General features: G+C 44.5%; 1 protein-coding gene across 6 annotated transcripts in view; it reads left to right on the forward strand.

The window, feature by feature from the left end:
* Positions 1–19,767, forward strand: part of SHISAL2A (shisa like 2A) — a 59,423-nt gene that overhangs the window by 35,064 nt on the left and 4,592 nt on the right. For 3 of the 6 annotated variants that reach the window (XR_012588599.1, XR_012588595.1, XR_012588594.1), the window contains 4 exons: positions 5,889–6,036; positions 7,511–7,623; positions 8,573–8,651; positions 9,376–9,479. The gene's annotated coding sequence lies outside the window, so the exon portion shown is untranslated. Of the gene's footprint in view, positions 1–5,888; positions 6,037–7,510; positions 7,624–8,529; positions 8,652–9,375; positions 9,480–19,767 lie in introns of all 6 variants that reach the window. The other 3 variants (XR_012588597.1, XR_012588598.1, XR_012588596.1) reach the window with 2 other exon arrangements.

Below are 19,767 nucleotides of genomic sequence, written 5' to 3' on the forward strand. Positions count from 1 at the left end.
AAGTCCCACTCTGATATTGCAAGAGAAGGCTTCCAGGTGTAAAGCCTGGGTACTGTCACTGCCTCATGCACACTTGCTACTGGCGATGGCTCTCTGGATACCTCCCTGAATACAGCAGGCTACCGGTTCTTGGTACCTAAATTCTCTAGGTTCGCTGGGATTGCTGATCACCATTGTGGACTTCATCACCACAATGAAATAAAGAACCTGAAGCACAGATGACGGGTAAGATGCTGTACCTAGTATTGCAGGGTTAGTCAGGCAGAAGGCTACTTTATTCCTGAATGTGTAAAATTAGGTCTCATTAACAGGATTTTATGCATCTGCCAGAATATGTAAAGGACCATGTGCAGTCTTCCTACGGGACTGAACCAGCATCATCCAAAGATAAAGCCTGAGCTGTTGCAAGTTATGCTAAAAATGTGACCATCTTTAATGTTGGGCGTAAAATTCTAATCCTCTAGGGGAAAGGCACAAGAAAGCTTACAGTACTGGATGGCTGGTGAGTTACATCCACAGGGACTAGCATCTGTCTATGATCCTTTCAGATTACCCAGAATCTTACTATAAGGAGAAGAAAGCATATCATTTCAGTAGCCAAACAGTATAAACAATAATGAAGTAAACTATCCTTTGAACAAGCCACCGATCCTCAATGTGTATATGTACATTTTGGGAATACGGGAATTTTAAAAATGCTTACTAAGTGTATATTGAAACTCCACAAAAATTATTTCGTCTTTATTTTATGCAATAAAAATGTAATTCACTTTTGCTATTGATATTCCCTGTTCAAGTGAATAAAAAATCAGCTTAGACTTTTAAAAATGATAGTATTAGCAAGAAGAACAATAGGCATCTTTCTTTTGGCACCATGGGAAAGCTGCAATAACCATTGCTTTAAAGAAAAGACATAAATGCCATTAATCTAAATTACCAGGGAGCAGATGAGGAGGCTAGCCAACAAATCATTTATTGTTATAAAATAAATGCTTCCTTTTATGCGTATGAGCATCGGTGATACTGGGATAGCTGAGGTCACATTAAGAAGCTTAAGAACCAGGTTCATTATTCCAGTTTCTTTAGCATGATCTCTGTGACTTTTAACTATTTCATCACGTCCGTGCGGTAACTTCATTATACAATCCTGTTCCCAGACTCTTCGGGGAACCCCCCTCTTAGCACTTTGCATTTGATGCTAGGCTTGCACCAGTCGCAGTACTTAGGAGCATGTCCTCCCTCCCAGCGCAGCCCACTGGTTTCTAGCACCGCTTACCTGCTGTGCTCCTCCCTGGTCTCAAAGCACGTTTGACTGTTTTTCACGTTAGTAACGAGGTTGGGTAAGATTATTACTAAAGGCTTTGCCATGGTTTGTCTCCCAGGAGCTTGCACAGATCCCAAGAAGAGAATTCTCTCTACAAGTGCTACACTGACAGTCTCCTGCTCAACCATGTTTGTCCATAGACTTGTTAATTCATTTTTTTGTAATCATTTTCCCGAGTTGGCCTGCTGGAGCTGTCAGCTTCAGTGGTCTTTTAATTCCCTGTAGTTCCTCTTGGAATACTTTCTAAATCACTCTGTTCACCGGGGAGCCAGTAAAACACTTGAGCAGTTTTGGCTGTCACTTCTCTCCAGCAGAGAACAGCACGGGCACACACAGACTCTGTCCCCGTCCCGGTGTGCTCCCCAGCTCCTTTTGCCTGCCTTCAGCTAGAAAGAAGTAAATACAAGTGAGAAAATAAGGTGGATCATACAACATCCTAGGTTAAAAAAAAACCAAACACAAACACAAAAACCAAACTAGGCTAATTTTAAGTTTATATGAGCAAAAAAACCACTCAACCATGCCCACCAACCCAAACCCTGCTGTACAACCAAAATAGTTGCAATACAGCAAATATGTGTAAAAGGCAGTGTCTCTCCCAGCATCAGGTGTGGGCTATAACATACGGCTTTCCGTTATGGATTCCTCTGAGACTCCTGCAAATTAATTGCACTTAACAACCACTGCTACAATTAGTCTCTTATTTTTAAAAGACTAGGGGTTTCCTCCTTCCTTGCATAATTGGTAGCAATGATGTTAATTGATAGGGCCTCCTTTCAGCTTGCGATTCTAGTTAAGGACTGCTATGGATTGTCGCATAAATAGGAGTAGGGTTTTGCGTATGTTTCTCTTATTAAAAGCAAAAGCCAGTCAAGGGAAAACCAGCCCAACACAAGTTTTACGGTGGCTCCCTGCAGTGTGGGCTGGTGGAACAGAAGATGTTTTTTCAAGGGCAAGGAATAGGCAAACGTAAACTTTTCAGCAGTGTGCCTGTGCACGATTCAGGATTCATTTCAAACATCAGAATTGCTGGATTTCCATCTTGAACCCTTGCAAAGGTTCATTTCAATCCAGCAGCAACCTCAGAGTGACCACCACCACATGCTTTGCAGGAAGGAGGTCAAAAAAACCCAGTAGTAGATGGCCAGGGAAGAATAATGATGCGCCAATGGGGAAAGGAAGTTTCTTTCATCTTCCTGGTTTTGTCCTGAAAGCAAGAATCTTGCTTACGTTTTGTAAAACCAAGCAGATGTTTTAAAAGCAAAGCAAAACAGATACAGCTGCAAAGGGTAGATTTGTCTCACCTTGTTTTAACTATTTAAAAATTAGCTGGTCTCAGCTATTCTTCTCACTTTGTTTTAACTATCTAAAAATTAGCTGGTTTCAGATATTTGTCCACACTCCCCCGTAGCCAATGGAAATAATAGAGAGTAACCAGCACTTGGCAATTCATCTTGGCCCAGGAGAGGTATTTCACCCTGTAGCAACATGTGTTCCTGCCATTTGCTGTTGGAAGGGACCCAGGTGGCTGCCTCGGAGCAGAGGCCTGCCTTTCGGATCTTTATAGGCAAGTGAGATGAATCCCAAACGGCAAGACTGCAACGAGCTTCCCATTAACAATAGGTAAAACACTGAAAAGCAAAGAGATGCATAAAGATTTTGTCCATCTCTCACAGTTCCCACAAATGTTTATGTAAGATATCAAATGCAGATCAAGCCACACTTTTCGACAAATAAACTGCATTGATCCTACATCACTGAAATCTGCAGAAAAACAAACAAGGAAACATCTGTCGGTACTGACACGAGTAAGCAAGGATCCGAAACTGGCCATAACTTTGCCTCATGATGCTCTCCTTGCTCCTACTGCTCTCCAACAAAGCCACCAGAGATTTGCACAGCGCTGGTACCTGGGTGCACCTCTGAGAGCAGCTGCAGGGGGAGGGCATTTAACATTTAAACCACCAGCAGTGTGTGACATCCTACCAGAGCTGTGGGATGGCATCACTGCGTGTTAGACTGTAATGAAAATCTGTCGTATAAGGAGGTGCCTCAGGCTCAGAAAGGTTGGAACGTTCACACAAACTGTAGATGGCTCTTTTAGTGGAATATGATCCAGGCATTGCATTGATTAAATGTTTTTTGACAAGTCTGACTGGAAGAAATGCACTGAACTGTTTAATTCATTACTGAAACACATACTAAAAAAAAGAAAACTAGTTAACGTACTAGGAACGTGAAAAGTCAAGACAAACTTGCTTTTTAAGAGTTGCTATTATCCTTTACCTGTGAAGCGTCTCTCTTCTTATCTGTAAATGTTCTGAACACCTCAGAAGTTTAGGCTGCTTTAAGGAGCGGTTCTGAAATGCAAAGAGCGTATAAAAAGCAATGTAATGGTCTGCTCGAAGAAAGAACATTTTGTCTTCTGACAGATCCTGACCATGTTGCTCAGACCTACCCTGCTAAGACTGCCTTTCAGCAGAACCGGCCTGCTTCACTGAGTTTCTTTTTCTATCTCTTATCCATGGCAAATGGAGATTTCATTTTATAAATGCACATAACACTTACTCTTCCATGCCATCTGCAGTTTTCACTGCTTCTCATTGGTGATTATTCCTCTTGAAAGGCGAAAGATGAGGCAAATTAATGGTCAGCATTCACCACGAATCCTTCCTCCTTTTCCTTTAGGATATTCCTGAAATGCAAATGATGAGAACAAGAAACGGTTCAATATTCTTTTTGACAGCTGTCTGTGTCAGTGTTAATTAGATTCCATCAGGTAGCCAGATACTCCTAGAGAGAAAATCTTTGTTATTAATAAACACATCTGGCTTGGGTTTTGTAGCACACGGTCTGGTAATATGACAGAATAAAAGCCTGGTAGCTGACGTGGGCTTTCTTCCCAGCCAGATTTGACTCTTGCATGTAAAATGCATTAAGTGAGTTTGTCTTTTCTGAAGGCTGAATTCTGACTTGAAGCACAACCTGTGGGGCAGATTCCCTTAGGTCGGAGACTGGATTTGAATGAGAAGGGGGAGGTCAGCATCCGCTGTCTAAATAGAGTTTATGCACGCTTACCTAAACTCTCAATTTGCCTTCAGTAATTCAAAATTGGAAGCATGCAAATTATTTTCTAAAGCCCCAGAATGAAAATGGGTTGCGGTTTTAACATAAAGGCAGCACTTCATGAACAAGGGCCGTCGCGTTGCGATGAAGTCTGTGCTAATGGAACAGGTTATCGCAGTAAAACCTTATTGCTGTGAAGGGCGTGTCTGCTTCTGCTTTGCAGTCCAGCATCTCCTCCTCCCAGATGATGCAATTCCATCATAATCCTAAATCCTGGCGTTGTGTAACAGGACAATTGCACGCGGGAGGGAGCGTTGGTGGTGTCAGTTTGAGGCAGAGCGCGGTTGGTGTGGCATTGCCCAGGGGACTCAAGGACGAGCAGACCTGGGAAGGCAGCTTGGCTGTTCTCAGCCCTTCTCTTCATTGGGAGAGAAGAAGGTACGCTTTCCACGTAGGACAGGAGATAAAACAGAGATACGGAGAAAGGAATCATGTAAGACATCTGTAGCAGATGTGGGAAACAAAACCAAATTTCCTGACTGCAAATGTGAAAAGCCCGTATTTCCCTTGGCACATTTTAATACAATTTACACTCTGAAGGGTATTTTTCTTCCTCCAGGATTCCAATAACTTGCACTCTGCCTCTTAAGGCTACTTACCCGCTGGTGCTGGCCTGGGGCAGGCAGGTTCTCAGCAGTTTGACTGCTCACAGCTGCTACCTGGCAGCTCCAGGGAGCCTTCTGAGGGGAGACAAAGCCAAACTTCTCCAAACTTAACCTCATTACAGAGATTTTCATACAGCCATGGTGCTGTAGCAGAGAGCTTGCCATTATTTCTTCTCAGCGGGGATGCAGGAGTTGCTGTGCTCTCTGAGATCAGTGCTTCATACGCTCCAGAGGTCTGGCTCTGAAAGCAGGTGGGATTATCTCCATCTAACAGGACTAACACAGAGAAGACAGTCCTGGGAGACTCAGAGGAAGTTATTGCCTTTTGGGAACCGATCTATGCCAGGAAGCACAGTCTTTTGCATCCCTGTCATGTTTCCCTTACCTAAGGTAATGACCATTCTTATTATCCGTGACAATGGACAAAAGGGACTTTTTGCTAGAGAGTGCTGTGCATGAGAAACGGTATTATTTAAAGCCTTCCTGGAGAGCCGGTGTATGCATGAACAGACACATGGCATTTCAAGCATTCTCTTACCGACACATCCTTCCTTCACGTTAACCACGATGCATGAGCTGTCCCATCTTGGCATGCCCAACGGGCAAACGTTTTTTTGCAAGACAAGCTCTTCACTGAGTTTCTGCAGGACCCAGAACCACAGGTCCAAGGTGAGTGAGAAGGAATCTTAGGCATTACTACGGTAATAATTACAATACTGTCACTCCGTAAAACAAGGCTTCAGTTTGGCCAACTGGAAGGCCAAATCCCTAAATTCCAGATGCTGTGAGAACTTGTTTTTCTTCCACTGTTTTTATTCTTTCCCTGGTTGCAGGCTTTTAATCGGTTTGTTTGGGAGATGGTCCTTGACAAACAAAACACCACAGAACTGGCACATCTCAACATCCTTCAGTGACAAGGTTTGCCGTTTTGCAAGTCATCCACTGCGGATTCAACCTGGGAGGAAGCAGCTTTAGCTGGAGGTGGGAAGACCGGGACAGGAGGGTGTTGTGATGTAGAGGGATGCAGGGAAGAACTGCTTGTGCAGAGGGCTCATCCACTCCAGCCTGCAGCTGTGGGGGAGGGTTAGTCCCTTGAGTAACGCCACTCTTAAATGGCTGTGGCATTTCCGTGGAAGGGTGCATCAACTCCCTATCTGCATAGGCAGGAGTAAAACTCACCTCCCCTCAACTGAAGGCCATGTCCAGCAGAATACTATCACGAAGTTGTTATTTCTGGAAAAGAAAAGCAAATCAGGTTTCATAGCCTGGTTGTAGTCCCATATGTGTTTTTAATTTCCCAAACTAGGGATTTTGATTGCAGGAACCTCTGCACAAAGTTCTCTTTTTCCCCTTGCACCTTTGGTGACATACCCAGCTGGACGCTGATGCACGGTTGAGCAGACAGCGGCCGTGATTACTGCCCTGCAACACTTTGATAAGAGAAGTGCGGCAATTTTCTATGTCGGACTGTGATGCGGTATAAAAAGCCTATTTCTGTTAGACTATTTCAGCTTAAGTACTTGTGCGCTGTTCATGCCAGCCTCAGCTAGAAAATAACGCCGTGCTGCATCATGAAAAATTTCTAAGTGAAGGCAAGCTGTTCCAAAAGCAAAACCCAGGGTATTCAGGGCAGATGTAAAAACACGGCCACCAGCTGTGCTTTGAGATGGACCAAAAGAAAAGACTTTGAGATGAACAAATGAGAAGTCCCAATGATATTGGGACTCATCTAAATTCCTGCACCGAAAAACCTGTGGAAATGGGGATTAGTCACTAAAGTAGTTGCAAAGATGGAGCCGGTTGCAAACCACAGGGCTGTGCAGCTCCTGCCCCAGCTGCAACGTGCTCCAGTTTAGCTCGAGCAGGGTGCACGGCTCTTCCTCGGCTGCTGCAGGGAGCAGGGGCTTCTGCTTGTGAATCGGACTGGGAGTTTTGCAGCTCAGAACAAAACTCCTCCAAGACAGAGCATGTGTTTAAGCTGACACAGATACTTCGCACTGCATCACCTTTGTGTGCTCCAATGTAAAACATTGCCAGTTTAGGATGCTGCATGTTACAGGTCCACGGTGAAGATGCAAATAATCACATGGTGGGCAGAACTTGGGGCAATGAAGGGTTATTTTTGTTGGTAATGAAAAAAACGGGAGGGAGGGAGTCAGCATTTAGGTGAAGGTGGGATAGAGAGAGCAGAGAGTGTTTTTTCCAGTGCAGGGGTCTCCCAGGCCTCCCCCTTTTGCGGGGAGCCATGGGGTGACGGGAGCCACGTGCAATGGGTGCTGTGAACTGTGGGGGCTGGTGTGGGCCTGGGACGTGGAGGGCTCACCCGACCGAACAGGGTCTGCCGCACCTCACCTCTGCTCCTCCATCCACAGCCACGATGCAATCCGCTGGGCGTCTTTTCTGGAATTTGTCTTTGTCCTGATTTTAATTTTTCTTTCTGTTTTTCCTCTTCCAGTGCGGGGTGTTCCCCAGCGCAGAGCTCTGGAGCAGAGCTGTCCCTCTGCTTCTCCATGGCTGTCTCCTCCCACAGCGGCTGCTCCTTAAACAGGAATCCAGCTGAGGCAGCAAGTAAGTTTTGCATTCTAAAATCTGAAAACCTCCTCAGTGATTCTTGGCAGATCTCATTTATTGCCTGGGTTTATTACTATATGTGTGGTTTCCAAAGCACAACTCGCATGGAAACATGCAGCATATTTAATTTGGACACATTCTCAGAGCTTCTTTGCTGCAAACAGAACTTGCTCAAATGAGTAAAGAAATACATTTAATTCTTTAAAACTTAGTGAGTTGTTTTGCCAGACACAGACATTACCCACAGCAAACATTTTTAATTAGCGGCTCTCTAGCAGTTATGTTGCCTTCCTCACTTGCCTTTCATTGAGGGCAGTTAATTTCTGTGATTATCTGGTCTACTTGGGATGTACATGATGTGCTAATGAAGACGGAGAGAACAATAATGATGCTTAGCACTTATACAGCACTTATTCCATTTTGCTGCATAAATATTAACTGATGAATCTTCACAAGGGCCCCAAGGAATAGATTAATACTATTATCTTTCTATTTAGGGAAATAGAAACAGAGAGGTGAAAGAAAATATGAAAAGGAAGCAGAAGTGCACAGATGCACTTTTCTAAGCTCTTTTTGTAGCATATGAAAGAGGTCTGTAGATGTTGTTTATAATTCTGCTTACAGTTTACATTTAGATGTAACAGGAATATTAAATCTTGCCTTCATCTGGCTTTACTGGGAACTTGACAGTTGAGAAGCAGAAACATCCTTAAAATCTAACTGAAAGGTGAGAAAGTTAAACCGTCAGGGAGGATTTTTCTTCCTAATGTTTTACTTCAATAGGCATTAGAGATAGTAAAGACTTGGAAACAGAATGAATAAAAATCACTTATCTCAGTTGGGCACCGCTTCCTTGCCATTCTGTTTTCTTCAGAAGTAATCATCCTGCTCCTCCATGCACAGCCGTGCTTCGGCACTGTCTGGGCTGCTTTTGTGTCTGGTGCAGGTCCCCACACCACATTCCCTGGATCTGTATTTTAAACCCAAACTGAGCAAGAAGAAAGGGACCTGGGTTTGGACAGATGGTAAGCGCTGGCTCTTCTATCATCCTCCCTTTGAAAAACGCTCCAGTACTTCTTTAGTGACGTTGAATGTATTTTGTCCCAAAGAGCAGAAATTAATCCCTTCAAAAATTAAGATACTTCATTCTCTGATAGCATTATTATCCTTGAAGAAACACAATACATTACATAAATGAAATTTTTTGCTTGTATTCCCTGAAAGATGCATTTGTCCTTTCAAAACAGAGACATTATGTTCTTAAAATCCATTTTTAATTGTGTCCTGGTTTGAGGTAAAACAGAACCAATTTTCTGATTTGTAATTTTACTTTTTAGCTGGGCCTCTTCCAACTGACTAAAGTCTGAAATTAACAGCATATTGTTCAGACACTGTTCACTCTCAGAGTGATAAGACCTGATTATACCAAGGAATGGTGCGCACAGAGGCTCTTGCTTAGACTTATTGCTATAACATCCAAGGTCAGCTCACTTCGCTGTTTGCCCCGTTAGAGGGTCGGAAGCGGAGAAGCGTAGAGGGGTCCCACCTGCAGGGAGGAGCAGACGGGACAGGTGACCCAAAACTGACCAACAGGGTATTCCAGTCCATCTGCTTCACACTCAGTATAAAAGCTGAGGGATCAAAGGGACAAGGCTGCTCTGGCTCGCCTTTTCTTCAGTGGCCGATGTCTGAGGAGGACCCTGTCTGTTCATCTGCCTTTGATCCTGATCTGAGCACTCCTGACTCTAGTTCCGGAATTCAGCTCCTGTTCCCTCGCTGACTCCAGTCTGGGACTTTCCCTGTGTCTGCTGGTGACGCGATCGTCATCCTGGGAGCTGGATACGGTTTTGTAGGTATTGTATACTTTTTAAAATTTTATTATTATTTCTTATTTCCTTATTTATTATTATTTTCATTAAAGTAGTTTAGTTTTTTTTTCTAAACTCGTAAATCTCCTTATCTCTTCCTCTCCTCTCTGAGGAGAGAGCCGGGGGAGGGCCATCTGTCGTTCTGATTGGCCAATCCGGCCAAAACCGCCACAAATTGAAAAGCCTTCCACTGCCTCCCTACAGGTGTGGATGTTTTCTGATTACAAAACTTTAGAGTGGCTATGTTTCCTGTTCAAGGGACAGCGAGATAAACTCACAGTAATGAAAGGGCTGAAGCAACGTTAGTCTCGGGGATTAAAACAGATGGGCTTATCTGGACTTCCATTGAGTTTGCAGAGAGTGAGCAAAAATTGACTTTAGATAGAGCATGTTCACTTAGATGCAGTGTTTTTATATACAGAGTATATAATGAAAAATGTGTTTCTATACTAGCGATGTCTACTCTGCAAATTGAGGTATGACTGTAACCATGTCAATTTGCCTCCTCTCTGTATGGAGAGTGGTGCTGCAGCATCTTGCAGATAGCACAGCTGCACTTGGGGACAGACATGCAGCAAAGATGTCACCAAAGCGGGTTTGCCAAGACAGCAACTACTGGTGGGTGAAAGGAGAGACGCTGCTAAGAGTTTTGAGGCAGTAATGCTAAAACTGGAAGTGCTTCAGGAGGGCAATGGAGGTAGGTAAGTTCTCAGAAGTACAAGTCCTCCCTCCTGGGCAGCTGCTTGCCGTGAGTGTCCCCATGTTGACACCACACGTGCCCCTGCTCTCAGGGACTGCCTGGAGCATGCCAAGCAGGAGAAACTTTGTGAGTCTTGGCCTTGCACAACAAGCCAGAGCTCGCCTCGCCGTTCTCCAGCTGCTTTGTCAGCACACTGGCGTAAGGGTGAGTCAAAGTACAGGGTTAAAAATTTCGTTGGTGTATAGGAACCAAAGCTAAAGACAGATTAAAGAAAACAAAGCACATCAGCTGTAGTTAGTTATCCCTGGTTTTAACAAGTTTTTCAGGATTTTCTTCCAAAGTACCACAAGCTATAAGGTAACTTGGAGTTGAGGGCAGATTCTAGTAACCATTTCCAAAGCTGGATGCGGTGCTGAGGACCCTGCCCTCTGCTGTGATCATCAGTCCGTGTTTGTACTCCGGGTTCATTGGAGTAGCTACCTGAGTGCAGAAGATTTTCCTCCCCAGAGTCTTTTCTCTGAGATATTAGCAAATGTACAAATATTATTTTGACATTGTAGGTAGACCTCCCTTCTTCAAGTCTTCCCTTGCATCCCTTAGTTAACACATTTCTTATCTTTTCTGGGCTGCCGTGATACTTTAGAGATCACGTATTATGAGAAACAGCGGTTGTGCTTACACCTTTGTAGAGTTGTGGCTTCCAGCTCATTGTGAACTTGAGAGCGAGCCTCTGCTGGCGATTTTGCTGCCTGAATTAGGTAAGTGCTTTTTCGCAGCTGATGTTCCTTTCTCCCCCACACTTCCTATTAGTCCTGTAGTCCTGCCGCCATTCAGGGTGCAAAATGCAATGTATGATCAGAGCCACTTTGGGAGTTCCTCCTACAGTAAGAAAATGTACCATTTTCTCATGTAGCTGTTGCAGATAAAGTTGCAGTTCACTTCTTTTAGTGGATTTTGCCATAGAAAAAGGCTCTATAATGAGCAGCAGTTTTGGGCGAGATGGCGACCATGCAAATCTGTGCTCACTGGCCTCCCAGAGCCAGGGTAGCGTGTGCCGGTTGTGGACTCCTGCGATGTCTGCTGGCTTCTTTGGTGGAGTTTTTGCTCACAACAGTTTAATGCTTTGTATTTTTTGGTTCCAGAAGGAAAACGGTGAAATTACTTGCAGTGACGTCCCAATAAATTTTCATTTCAGTAAGATAAATTGCCAGTGATCACAAGACAAAGAAGCTGTTAATGACTCACGCTATTTCTTTTGGGGTTTTTTGGGTTTTTTTGTGCAGGACACCTGCACAAAGTACTGCACTTAAAATTGTTCATTTGATCTGAACTGGCCCCATTCAGTCTCCTGGCAATCAGGGGAACCACAAACCCCATCGATGTAATTTTATTTTCTTAAGTGAGCAAATACAAGCACGTATGGTGTCAGTATGGTCAGATTGAGCCTCACTGCACCTTCTAGTCACCCTCAGCCACTCACAGGCAAAAGTCTTTCTAAATCTTTCTCTTCCTTGCAGCTCTCCCAGGTAGTTCTGGGGAAGGTGCCTCCCCAGCAGGGTCTGGTAATTGCCTGTAGGTTTCCAGGGGTCAGTAAAGGCGGGTGGTTGGGGCTGATCGGTTGGGGCTGATCTCTTGTATGAGCCCATCAGCTTTTGAGAGAGACGCTTAAGGCAGAGACTAAAACATGTTAAAAGCCAGCAAGTTGTCTCATCCCTTTGTTTTTTAATGGAGATTGCTCCCTCTAATATATACAAAGGTATTGATTTCTCTTTTGAGTCAATGACAAAATGCGTTTCTGCAGCTTTTCTTTTCTTTAGGCTGCGTTTGTTACTTGCATCAATAAATCATGATGTTGAGCTAAATGGAAACTATGGTCTGTTCCCCCTGGTGCTCCGACTGGGACCACCAGTTTGTTACATCCGAGGAGAGCAGCCGGGGGTGGGAGATGCTCCCTGGGAGCGTGGCTTTGCCTAGGAGGCCCAAAGCAAGGAGGTTAGGAGCCACAGAGATTCTGGCCATCCTTCCTAGTGCTTGCTGGGGCTACCAAGCTAGCGCTTGGGATTTTAAATTGGGATCCCTGAGACATGATGGATGAAGTGAATATTAATACAGTTATGCGTATGACCGGAGCCCTTCTGGGGAGGGTGATAAGGCAGCGCTGACCTGACACGGACAGCTCAAGAGTTTGAATGCAAAGAGGAAACGGCAGGGTGTGCAAATGGGATCTGGTGTTTTATCCCTTTGAAATCTAAGAGAACCGTGTCAGTGGAAGGGGTTTGAGGCCTTTTGCTGAATGAGGTGCTTGAAAGGAAATGGGCTGAGTCTTGGGTCAGACCAAGAGCCTTTCTACTGAGCTGGGGGGGTGGGTGAGTTCTCTTTTCACAAGGTCGTCACTGGGCTTCCTCTGATTTCTTTTGTCTGAAATGGGAGGTTTTCGGCTGAAAAAAAATATATATTAAGCTGTCTGGGCAGAGGACAATGTATTTTTCCCTATTCCATCTCATCAAACAAACCTTTAGAGGCACATTTACCAGATTAGGGCTGGAAAACCATCTCAGGCTGCTTAGTCAGATCAACAGCTTTGGCCTCTCGGCTGTGCTTCCCAGGGAGGTGACAGAGCAGGGCTGCCTGCGCCAGCAATGGGCGCTGCCACGGGCCCTCTCTTCTGCGGAACTGAACCACAGCCATTGGAGAGCATTCATTTTCAAATAAAAGTATTTTAAATAAAATCAGAATGTAGTGCACTTTATAGCACCTCTCCTAGGACAGAAACTGGGAGCAGCAAGCTTACACTATTTGCCTTTCCTCTAATTCCAGATATCAGTCAGCTGGCTGGGATTTCTGATGCAATCTTTGTACTGGCGTGAAAATAGCAGCGTATCGCATTGGTAAATCTCTTACCAATAAATAAATAAAGCAGTTAATTTCTAGCATGTTATTGCAATGATAGCACTAACAATAAAAATGAAGAGCAGTTACAGTTGAAAAATAAATCTGGGCCAATCCTTATCACTATTGTAAGAGGCTACTCTCATTTATTCTGTCTCTCTCTTTCATTGCAATGAATTGCATTTTTACTTTGACCCTTTGCTAGTTATCTTTGATGCTGAGGGATCATATCTTGTCTGCACTTCCCAGCGAGCTGAACGGACTGTTGTTCTTCACCTGGCTGGTACACAATGCCTTACTGTAGTCAACTTGAATTAAATAAACGCTTGAACCAAGTAGGACGTCCCTTGGACTGGCAGGACTTCTGCGTCTGTGCTGCTGGGTTGTTCTTGCTTGCTTGCATATTGTCCTTTTACTGCATTCATTCATTGTATTCGTGGTGCTTGAGGAAATCATGAGCTTTCTGCTGGAAATATCAGTAAACACAGGAAAAAATTGCCTGCAGCGATTTTGAAGCCTCCAGTAGAGGTTAGGCAGGAAAGATAGCTGTCAGATATGATAAAAACAGATGAATCTGCTTTGGGACAGAGAAATAGACTGCATAACTGCAGGGCCCCTTCTAGCTTAGTGTGCCCAGGTTTCTATATAGCACGTATGTTATTAATATGCATATTAGCGTCCCAGTGTGGTGCATTTTAATATCACTCATACTGCAATAAAATTTGATTTCCCCGGGAGAACATTCATACAAAATTACCTTGTGCCAGCTTCCAGAATGAAAAGAGCATGACTTTGGCATCTGAATACAGTGATGTTTTCATGACAGAAAACTGGAGAGCAGTGGCTGGTGTGGTGGGGAGCAGTGCCTGGTGCCAGCGTGCACTGCTGTGCCCTGAACAAGGCTGGGGCACGCTTGGAAGTGGTGCCTCCTGAGCAAACCGGGAAAAGCAGAGCCCCGGGTCGTGGGGTAATCAGAAAGGATTGGACCACTGGGAAACAGCTACATTTGCAAAACAGAGAGACGCTTTGCAGAAGTAAAATGGAGAGTTCAATTTGTTTAATAGGAAGATATGAGCTGCCACAATCTGGGCTGGTTGTCTCTTGATGGATCCACTCACTGGAACCCCCCAGCACTTCCATGCTCTTGGATTCAGGGCAGTTCTTTGGTTACGGCTCCTGGATGCCAAAGTGAAGAACTCTAACACTTCTTGTGCAGCGAGACCCTACAGGTTAACCTCTTTGGCCTCTGAAAAGAGAGGTTTCATCCCTCAAATCTTCCCAACAAGAAATGTAAAGAAGGTCCCGTGGGCTCAGCAAACCAACCTGCTAATCACCTTCCCTCTTGAACTAGGCGGGAATGGCACAAAGTTCTAGAAAATAGCTAGACCCTGAATGCAGCTCCTGCACCTATCCCTCCCATGTTCGTCCTCCCCAAGCTGCCTTCTCCATCCTCTGAGCCCTTCTGGCAGGCAAAGCCAGCAGCCCTGCTTACAAAGATGGGATTGTTCAGCGTGTGGACCAGGCATGTCCCTGAATTATCAGATGTGCTCATATTGTCATCTGGTACAGCCACAACAGAAAACAGGGGAAAACAAATATAAAAGCTGTATAGCCTTTCTGTATTTGTGACTTTTCCTCTTTTTCTCCCAATACAGATTAGTGGTGTTGGTATTTGCCTTCGCTGTGCCACACGATTTGGTGATTACAATAAACACAAGTCCTTACCAGGTTCCCAGCTACCTAGCATACAACTCTTCATCCACTCACCACATTTATTGCCTCGTTTTCTCAACTTTTGTCTGAGATCCGATGGTTTCTGTTCATCTGATGGACCGGTGTTCTTGCTTCCTCATCTGCCCTGTCATTAGACTGGTCTCCAGTTCCCATAGAGACTGCAAGCCTCACCTTGCCCTCTGAATCAGAGTCCCTTTGTTGCTTTTCATGACTGAAGAAGGACATTAGTTTGCTCCAGGCACCTAAGTGGAGAAACAGATGTATTCGATTCCCTCAGCACAACAGTAATTTAAATGAGAGTAGCCTCAGACTACGGAGGGACTACAGAGACCAGGTTGTTGTGCGAAGGTCACTGTGTGGCGGCTTTAATGAAACAGAATCTCATGGAGCACTTGATGGCAAATGAAGGCGGGACCTTGAGGTCTCGAGAGGAGACAAGGCTATTCGCATTCCTCTAATGCAAAAGCAGCAATGTCCTTAATACAGAAAGCCAGGAAGATTAAGAGACACTGATTATCGCTCCCAGGCATTAGCTGCGTCTGCTCTGACCTGCCCCTCCTGTTAGCGTGAGGCTGGCTGTGCATGTTACGCCTCATGGTCTGCTGCTGCTGCTGCATGTGGCTAAAAAATACCTCTGGCTGGAGCAGCCGAAGGTAGCACGTGCTACCTCCTGTGCAGGAGGGCAGAGAAACGAGCCCCAAACCTCACCCCCCGTTAGCACTTCTCTGACAAGGCAGTGGCCAGCAGAAATACAGAGATCTACTGGAGCAGCAGCCGGAAGGGAAGGGTGCAGCGGGGCAAAATCACGATGCAGTGGTTTCACCTGGAGCTGTTGCCTACCAGAAGCCTGTCCAGTTGTGTTCCCTGCGCCCCTGCAGGAACGAAAGAAAAACGGTGTTTTCATCCTGTTAGCTCTGAGTGCCCAAATGCCAACCATTAGAGGCCAGCGCTGGTAGCCAAGGGAACAGTCCTCCCACAGGAAAATAAGAAGAACAAAGCCGAACAGCATGCGGAGAGGACAGCACACAAAAGGCTCATCAGATCATGAGAACATCTGGGTTTTGTTGCGGGGTTAGGTTGGGATTTTTTTTAAATATAGATGTCTAAGCGCTCTAATCTTTTATCCATTCCGAGCGCTTAGACCACCTGCAATCTAAAGTGCTGGGGCACTCTGCAGCCATTAATGAGTTCTGGGAATGCTTCAAACAGCTATTGCAATCCCATTGAATAAATGCATAGCTGGGCCTGAACTAAAAAACTTGCTCAGTTTCCAAAAATCAGACCTCTGTGTGTGTGTGCGCGCACCAACCCGCTGGTTCAGCCCTGGCTACAGATAGAAAGTGAAGAAGCCTGTGAGGCAAGACCACCTTTCTGCCCCAGCCCTCACCTCCTCTGCCCCACAGGGGTTTAAACTCTGTGCAGGCCCTTATTTGATAAAGGCACATTAACAGCCATGTGTTGGTGCCGTAGGGGCGTATCGCTGCTGGGAGTTTCAACCCCTATGGATTGTAGAGGAATTAAGAGAGGAGATCTTGAACTTGTTTTTCTGTTTCAGGTTGTCCAGACACTTTGCAGATACCTGAGAGCTAATTTGATCTGATTTGGGATCAGACCTGATCTGAATGTGCCATGATCTGGATCTGGTTCCTTTGTTAAATTAGCAAAATAGGCTTTGGATTGCGATGATTTCCTTTAGGAACACACACACATGGGACCAAGCTCTGGAAGTCATCATCTGCTTAATTCCAGAGCTAATCAAGGTAGTCCAGCATCTATAAGGCGCCCTAGCAAGCTTTCTGTTACACAAAGTGTTACAGTAGTTCTTGCCGCACTCTGGAGACATCAGGGAAGAAAGCAGCTTGATGTGCTGCTTTCCTGCAATCAGGAGATGCTTCAAGGGCCAAATTGAACTACTTGCCTTTTTCTTTTACTGATTGAGCAATGAGAAAAAATAGAATTTGCTTTGAATTAATTAATCAGTTGAGCTCATTTTGTATAAGGACAGGTAAATTCTAGCTAGAAATAATTCCTCTGCTACGCAATTTATTCTGTCTCATTTTTGCTGTGAAGCCACCCTGCTTTTCAGACTCTCTAGTGTTTTGATCCTGCTTTTTCTTGAACAGCTCTGCTATCTTCATGGAGTGTTTGGGCCAAGATAAGTTACGCTCCAGCAAGTCCTTTAAAACAACCTCCCAGGTCCCAGCTGAGGGAAGCTGATGCTTCACGTTGCAGCAGAAAGTGCGCAGAGTCCCTTTGGTTTTAACCATATTCATAGGCTGAGCAGCATTGCACACAGCAATTTCTAGCAAGAAACAGCATTTATGTTTGTCACTTCTTAGTTTGAGCCTCCAAGCACAGAGTACTCAATCAATTCCTCTCCACACGTTCATCTGATCAATTTGCAGTGTCATGACAAAAGCAGAGAAGAAATATCCCATACCCCAGATTGCACAAGGACCTTTCTGAAAGAAAATTTTCCAGTATTAAGGTTCAATGCAATTAGTTTTCAAGGTTATATCTTGCTTCCCAGTCTCACAATATTTCTGATTCAGCCTAGCGAACAGGAACCGAATCAAAAAACTTTTGTTCTTTCATATTTAAACATCAAAAGATGTTACTAACTTTCTTTCTGCCACCTTATGGATGTCCCCAGGCAACGTTAATGCCTTTCAAGAGCACTAAGCGAAGCGTGAGCAGCCTCAGGCTTGCTGCTCTTCAGCAGTGTTAGCCGTAGGCTCCTGAGCAGCAGGCGTCTCCCCTTGCCTCTGTGTGCCGCTTCCCCAGGCTGTGTGCAGGACGCTGGCATCGCACGCTGGCAAAGGACCTCACCTTTGGCTCCCCAGAGGGCCACGTTTCCGCTGCTGCTTCTAAGTCATAAAACTTGTCCATAGTTTGGCTTGAAAGTTCTCACAGATTGTTGCAACTTACCCGTTTGTGGGATGACAGCAAGTATTCTGGCTCGGTACTAAAACATGCTGAGGGAAAATATTAATTGAAATCAAGCGGAGGTTATTTATTTATTCAAATCATAGATCAACAGCCTTGCTTGAAATTGTTCCCCAAAGATTATAATGGGGAAAATAGTATATATAAAATGTTCGCAGGATTCTGCTGTGGTATAAATATAGCCTTAGGTGGCAGATTGTAACTGTACAGTATCTAAGGCAAAGTCATCCTGCGTTTGAAAGGATGCTTTACATTCTTACCTAGAGATCCCCAGGGACGCATACAGGTACTGCATAAGAAAATACATTCTGACCATAGGCTTTAGTTTAACAAACATATAAGGATGGCGTTAGATAAGAAAGTTCATAGAGAATTACAATTGATCCGTAGGGATAACCTAGCTCCTACCATTTGTAGGACTATATTAAGTAGCTTTTAACTTGTGTTGCAGTTTAAACCATCAATGGATCAGCACTGTCACTATGGTGTGACAGCGTGATCTGGAAATGTCCACAGCCCGTTGTGGGAGCAATAAACAGAACAGTCGGCAAACATCACACTTATCACAGTTTCATGCTGTAATACACAGAAAACAGAAATTACAAAGCCAAGTACACTGCAGAGACATTTTGGCTAACTGTTAAATCGTGTGGGAAGTTTTTACTGTTTGCTATAACAAAACCTTTGTGCTGCTCCTCAAGAAACCATCCCTTGTATTGAATTAGTTCACACGTTCTGTGGCTTCTGTAACTATGTCAGTGCCTGGCATCCTCCGGTATCAGCCCCTGGGTTCTGAGGAACGTGTAAAACTCACAAAACCCAGCAGAATTTAGAATAAGCTTGGAGTTTCAAAAAGATCTAAAGCTTTTTTACCTCAATTTATACATAATCTCTCTGAGGGCCAGTGTCTGTCCATCATAAATACCATGGTGTGTGAGCTGCCCGTCTGAGGCAGGTTTGGGTCCCTGTGACAGCCAATGTCGCTCTGTCTCAGCCTACCTGACAAATAAGATATTACATATTTCATTGTACCAACTGCAGGACAAATAAGCCAAACAATGCCGTAGAGAAAACATTCCACTTAAAGCGGCACACAGAATAACTCCCCTGAAGGTAACACAGCAAGACTTCTTGCAGTCTTGACAGTGTCACAGCTTCTTGTTTTCTCTTCAGCAGTTATTAACAACACTTGTGATGAGGTGGCTATTGCATCTTTCTGGAATAACACTCCACAAATATTATCAGAATAACATTCAAAGGCCAGTTTCCCGTCGTCGCGTTTCTTGGCTTGTAAAGAATTGACAAGTCCTTGCCATGATAAACATTGTTTGGAGAGTAATCAGTTTGCGCCCTTACTGACATCGTGTGACCTGAAATAAGTCACTAGCCGTCAGTGCCTCATCCTCCTTTCCTGTACTGTAGAGATAACGCAGGTTTCCCTCTCAGGAGTTTGCAGGAAAGGTTGTTGCAAAGCAATGAGAGTTTCCTGGGCAGGAAGCTCTATAGGAACATGGCGGGCTTCCAGGCACAGGAGAGCTGGAAGGAAACCAGATCACTTCTTTTCAGTGTCTTTTGTGAGACAATGAAATGCTCAGACCAGGCCATTAAGCATCAAACGAGGATTGACAGAATAAGGAACTTCTAACATAAATTCAGGTTAGCCTCGTCTTCAAGTTACGAAATTACATCATGGCGAGTAAATTAACATTTTTCTTCAATGGCTTTCTTACCCAACTCCGTATGTAATGGCTCTATGAGCTGAAAAGCAACGCTCTTTTTCTGGTGATTCACGGGGTGAAGGGCGCTAGAATGCCGTGAGTGACAACTGCTGTATAAACATGACGGGTCTCATCTTCTTTCTTTCTTCTATTTTACCAGAAGCTTCTCAGTTGCTAAGAAAAACTCTCCAGGGTATGTTCAAAGCACCGTATTCCAGTTTTGCATAGGCAGAATGAGATCTTCTAGAGAACTCCTACTGTACTCATGAATTGGAGTGTGTGTGTG

This window comes from Larus michahellis, chromosome 8 (assembly GCF_964199755.1).
Source record: "Larus michahellis chromosome 8, bLarMic1.1, whole genome shotgun sequence".
NCBI classification, from domain to species: Eukaryota; Metazoa; Chordata; class Aves; order Charadriiformes; family Laridae; genus Larus; species Larus michahellis.